The following is a 6,000-nucleotide window of genomic DNA, read 5'->3' as shown; positions in this document are numbered from 1 at the left end:
TTTGTGTTGCTTTTAGTAGGAATATGATACATATAGCTCTGATAGGTTTTTCGCACCGTCAAACAAGATTTTTTGCTTTGCCACTAGTTTTTGTCAACATTTATTGTTGTGGTTCAACATGAATCTCAACTAAGGGTGGGGCACAATGATGGTGCACCCAAACCGTGTCTACCCATGAAGAGAACTTCTAGAAGAAGGTGTATGTAAGTAAGTAGGATGGTGGTGGAATGCTTGAGCATGTGTTGTATGTAGGTTGGAGCAGGTGCCATTGGGATGTGTATGCCAAATGGGTATTTTGCATGTCAATCATGGCTTTTGAGCTCTACTAAAAAAAAAATTAAGAGTGACTAAATTTCCAATCCTACAAATATTTTTTGTAGCCTTTGATGTGCTCTACAAGTTGGTCTTTATGGATTGTCATTTGGAGTTCTTGGGAGAAAGATATGCCAGATTGAAGTTAGAGCCTAGTCTATTGTAGATTGGTAATCATTCCATGTGAGTACCAAGGTATGTGCATCCAAATGGGTGGTTGAGATCAGTAATTTCAAATATTTTTATGTGCTTAAAGACAAGTGCTTTGCAGCTTATCAATCAGGTACCCAAACAAGAAGATTTGGCTTTAGGTTGATGATGATCATCGTTGTCCTTTCTCAATGAGAGGATTTTTGCACATCGGCCCACCAATGTGGAATGTTGTATTCATTTGCAGTCATGTCACTTTGGTACAAGCCAGCCAAACTTGTGTGCTATGTGTAAATTATGGGCAAAAGAGGCCAGTCGTGTTTGTGTAATCACTCATATGACGCCTAACTAACTTCAAAGTGTGGGTTTTTTGCATGTAGTAAATTGAAAGGTGAAGAGAAGATAAATAGCGTGAAAAAGGAAGGAGCGATAGGTAGGTGGTGGCCACTGATTGAAAAGGGTGGAAGATAGCACTGAAGAAGAGAGAAAAAGGTAAGGTCATCATGCAAAAGGAGGGGAGAAGCTTATCGGAAGCTAAAAAGGCCTAAGGAGGGAAAAAGACGGTGCTATAGAAGGATCAACTAGAAAAAAAGGTGAGGCTTGTCTTCATGTAGAAGGAGGGGGAGCAGGTTGTTGTAAGCTATGAAGGCCTAAGGAGGGAAAAAGAAGGGGCTGAAGACAAGGGTTTTCCATAGCCCTATAGAGAAGGTAAAAAAATAAGCATGGGTTGGTTAACTTAAGGGTAGAGCGTTGTGAAAGGGGTTGCCCTTGCAAGGTAGTACACACGGGACAAGTAAGTATCCAAGGCATCAGAAAGAGCTGGAGATGGTGTAGTATGTAGAGAGCCATTGATGGAGAAAAAGACATTGTGCACACACTCACAAACCTTTGCATCTTAACACAACACAAGGAGGTTACTTACTTTCTTCACCTTGCACAAAACCACTCAAGAGTTCAATGAAAAACCTCCCCTCAACTCAATTTGAGCTCCAAATGTATCGAACCACAAGCACTTGCCTACCCGCAGACGCGACGTAGTAGTGAGTCAAAATGATCAAGGTTTAAAATCACACTTGATGGATACCAGAATACACAAGAAGGAAAATCAAAAAACACAAAAAGTCCACCACAAAAGGCTTTTCTCAAACCATTGGAAAAGCTTCTTGATGGACTTCTTGGTGTAGCCTCAACCCTAATGGCACCAATACAGGGATAAATAGCTTTGCAAAAGGCTACATCTTCTTTCCTCAATTACTCACACACATACATCCACCTCATAACTTCCATAGACTCTGCAAGTGCAAAATTTTAGAGAATAAACCCTCATTCACTCCTCCATACACTCAAAAATAGGACTCGAACAAGTCAGAATTGCATAGGACCACATGTAGAAACCCTGCTTCATCTTCCCCACAGAGAGGTGGAAGTGTTGATCTTTCATCAATCAAGCACACCCCCAGCTTCAGCACTCATTGGCACCATGAGTTATGTGAAAAAAAGTCATCCTTTTCAAACCGACCTTTTTAGTGCCATTTTTGTCCAGCTTTGACACCTGATGGGCATTCTTTTGTGGAAAAAAAATTAAGCGGACTCCAAAATTCCCCAAATTTTTTAGGCTTGATAAAAATTCATTTTTGCATTTCAAAATTCTATTTTTGACCACTTCAATAAATGGAAAAGCATTTTAAAGACCACACCATCAACATCTTCTTCTTCCAAACATAAGGCATCTACCACTTCAAAACTTGGAGACATGCATAAAAATTCACCCAAGGCATCATAACCAAGTCTTCATCATGAAAAATGGCACCAAGACTTGCTATAACTGCCAATCAAGATCTTTACAAATAAAATGATATGGCCCAACCATATGTTGAAGCACCTCAAATGCATCCATAATATCATCGTGTAAAAAAATATCACTTAAATTCTCTTTTCTACTACATCCTCAAGATGTTTATACTAAACAACTATAGGGCATGTATCACCATCAACATCCTTGACAGATGGCACTAGAATTAAATTCTTGCATACATAGACTTCATTCCTAATTCACGACCCAATAACTTTGCATCATGGCCACTAGAGGGTTGCCCAGCCCCCAACTCTGGTAAAGCACATGCATCCAAGGTCTCATCAAGTAGCATAGCATCATTCTCTCCTACATTATATTTATTTGATGTAGAAAATCCCCAACCATAGCCCATTATCTCATCTTCATTACAAGCATCCATGTTTTGTTGTTGTTGCAAGACTCCTTTCCAAACATACATTGCTCTTTTTCCAAGGCTACCATGTCCGTTATTGATGGATCTTGTAACTCTATGTCGTCATTACATACATCACCACACCAACTCTAACCAGCATCAGATGTGTCTCCTTCATATGGTGCCTCATCCTCCATTGTAGGCCGCCTCATCCTCCTCAATGAGAGATAACCCTCCCAGGAGTCTATGCAAAAAATATACAATTTACACCTTTATACAATTTCAGTATATATCAGAGTTGCGAGGGAAGCATTTGCATAGGGAACGAGTTCTCAGTGCCCGATCTAGCATGGAGTTTAGGCCATGATACGGACTGCATCTAGAGGGGGTATATTTCCAGGCGAGCAATTTTTGGTGAGCGCTTTTTAACAACCAGTTCTCAAATATGAAAAAAAAATTGCAAACGAACGTACCAAAATGTGGCCATCATAAGATAAAATTAGAAACTAGTACAGTTGTCCAGGTGAACCATACTAAGAAAAAGTGAGAATTGACAAATGCTATGCATCCATACCTGGATAGGTCCGGCTTCAGCTCAGTGCCCTGAAGATATCAGCATCTGCCAGGATTGGTTGATGGATAAACATGTTCTCATTTTGGCTTAACCCTAGCACACGCAAATAAATACAATACAAATTACATGCAAGATATGGTTTTTTCTTTGACACCCGTTCCATGAAGTCTGGACATGTGCACGATGGCTGGTTGCTAATACAAACTTTGTACATCCCGACATGACCATCTTCACTTTTGGTCTCTACTTTGAAGACCTCATTAACACCATCTGCTGCACATATCTCTTCTACAACCTTCGCTCTCAGGGCTAGTGCTAAACCGATCTTGCGAGCAGCATCCTCGGAAATGGAAGTCTGATACCGTACATGCACACCATCTTGCATTGTGGCTCTTGCACTGCCTTCAGGAGTGGATGTATCTTTTGACTTGAAAGAAGAGTTGGTCATATTTTGTGCAGGAGCAACCGGCATTACATTAGATACTCCTTCTTTGCTGAGCTCCACTTGATACCCCCCTTCATGCAATATTTTCACCTCATCCTTCGATAGGTTGGTGCCCACATGCACGGGCCAAGTGTGTGGTGGATGTTGAGGCTGCGGCTCAATGTTCTAGTCTACTATATGGCAATGCAAGACATGATCCACACAAAACCAAAACCATTGATGCACCACACCATTTGGATGTTTTCGATATCCTTCAAAAGATGGGGTTGGTATACCAAGGCTAGAACCTGCTATACTGCATCCACACCTGCGTCCTCCTCTTGGCGTGCCGCTACATGATGTGACCCTACTACCTTGTGGAGTTCGGCGTATGGCCCACATTGCCTCATTGACCTTGCGCTCAACTACATACTGCCCACCAGAACCTATACTTCATTTTGGGTTTTGTGATATCCCTTCTTCTGCAAAGTTGATCTTACGTGGTCTTCCACACTTCTTGTGATCTTTGGTGACCGAGTTGTACTCAGGCCTATGCATGCATCATCTTCCATGTTGATAACCTTATTTGGCTTGTGTTTTTTCCTTGATGTCTCCTTATCTCCTGTCAATGGAGTTGGTTGTTTATACATTGGAGTGCCCTCAGTAGCCGCATTCACTGCTCTTATCACTTGGCTGGGACGTTTTTCATGGCGTTCCGTAAGCTTTTGTATTGATGGACCCTTCCCAATGTGTTTTCCATGGCTGTATAAAATGGCCTTTGTGCTCTGTAAGATGGAATTTGCAAGGTCGGTTGTACATGCATCATATAATGAAATGCGTTTATGGAAACCCTCCCCTGCTAGCCAGCTGCCATGCTTGTTCTCCACAAGGTTAGTGCGTGGTGTTTGGTCCATCGAGCTACTTTCTACGCATGTCATAATGCCACCCCAATGTGCAATATGAATTTCCCACCAACTAAGCGATGAATACATGTATGGAATGTTACGGTCTATGCAATGACCGTTACACCACCATTGGCGTATCAGATGAGCCTCTATTGCTGCAGCCTCTTCTGTTGGTGCTTGCCTCCACTTCTCACACATTTCTTTGTGTGTGTGTTGAGAAGCTTGCACCACATACTTCATTGTGTGTTGATTCAAGCTTTGCTTCCAATGGAAAAGACAAGACACTCTCGACCGCTCATTGTATTGGTCTTGTCACCACCATTGAAAACAATTTTAACTGCATTCCAGTTTGCTTGAGCTTCATCCACCATGAAGCCAAACAAATTAGCTTTGTCACAACCACACGATATCATTACATCATTGAGGCACTCCCAAAACAAACATTGCATTTCCATGTCTTCCTATTTCATTTCACAAGTTGCAATAGTTAAAAGGTCTTGCATGTTGCAAACAAATTGTTTTAGAGAGAGTCAAAGGCAAGCCACAAAGCTCTTAAGGTGCTCCATGTACCTTGGATCATAGACATGACAGGTCATAGTCACCCATTCATTAACAGGTCTAGTGTGATCAAACTGGATCCACGCACGTCAAAGATCGCCATCCCGATCTTGTCTCATTTGGTTCACTAGGTCCGCACCGGATGCTGGACCAATTGTGGACATTTTGAAGACATAACATTTCTCCCCCTCCGTACCTTGACTAGGAAACCGGCTTCCATGGAAAAACTCATATGTGCAGTCTCGCTTCAGCTTTAGGAGTGCATCAATGCCAAAAGATTCTTTGTCAACCCCTCTACATAAAATAGATATTGACCTCCAAAACCTAACAATGTTGAAAGTGTTTAGATAAAAAATAATTTAGCATAGAGTTTTGCATCGAAATAAGAATCTAGAAAATGCTCATACCAATTATCTTGCACCAATGGCCCCAACTCCTCAGCGATTGCAAATAGCTGTTGCTCGCGTAAAATTCCTTTGTTGGTGTTGTTGCAAAGAAGTGTTGTACTTATATATCTTTTCCAAGCACATTTGAACCTTCCTGGCTCTTGCGTGTTGGTCAACAGTCAAAATCCTTTGCACCATCACCTTGGTGTTGTCCGTTAGTATTTTGGATGTGCCGCTGTGCACATCGTGTCGATGTGTACCACGATGAATCATGACTCTAGTGGCAGTCTCATCGGATGGCATGACATAGTATACTACACAATCACATGTTGCAATACAGAAAGCAATTGCTTTACAAAAGTGGCATGTAAGGCTCTTAAATCTCCAATCTTACAATATTGTCCGGGTGGAGTTTCCTTTTGTATGTACCCGTTGAAATGACTTGTATTGGGAATATGATAATTAACCAAGCGAACACATTGTT

Source organism: Adiantum capillus-veneris, chromosome 23, assembly GCF_014529385.1.
Source record: "Adiantum capillus-veneris isolate H3 chromosome 23, ASM1452938v2, whole genome shotgun sequence".
Classification (NCBI taxonomy): domain Eukaryota; kingdom Viridiplantae; phylum Streptophyta; class Polypodiopsida; order Polypodiales; family Pteridaceae; genus Adiantum; species Adiantum capillus-veneris.
This window is presented reverse-complemented; position numbering follows the sequence as displayed.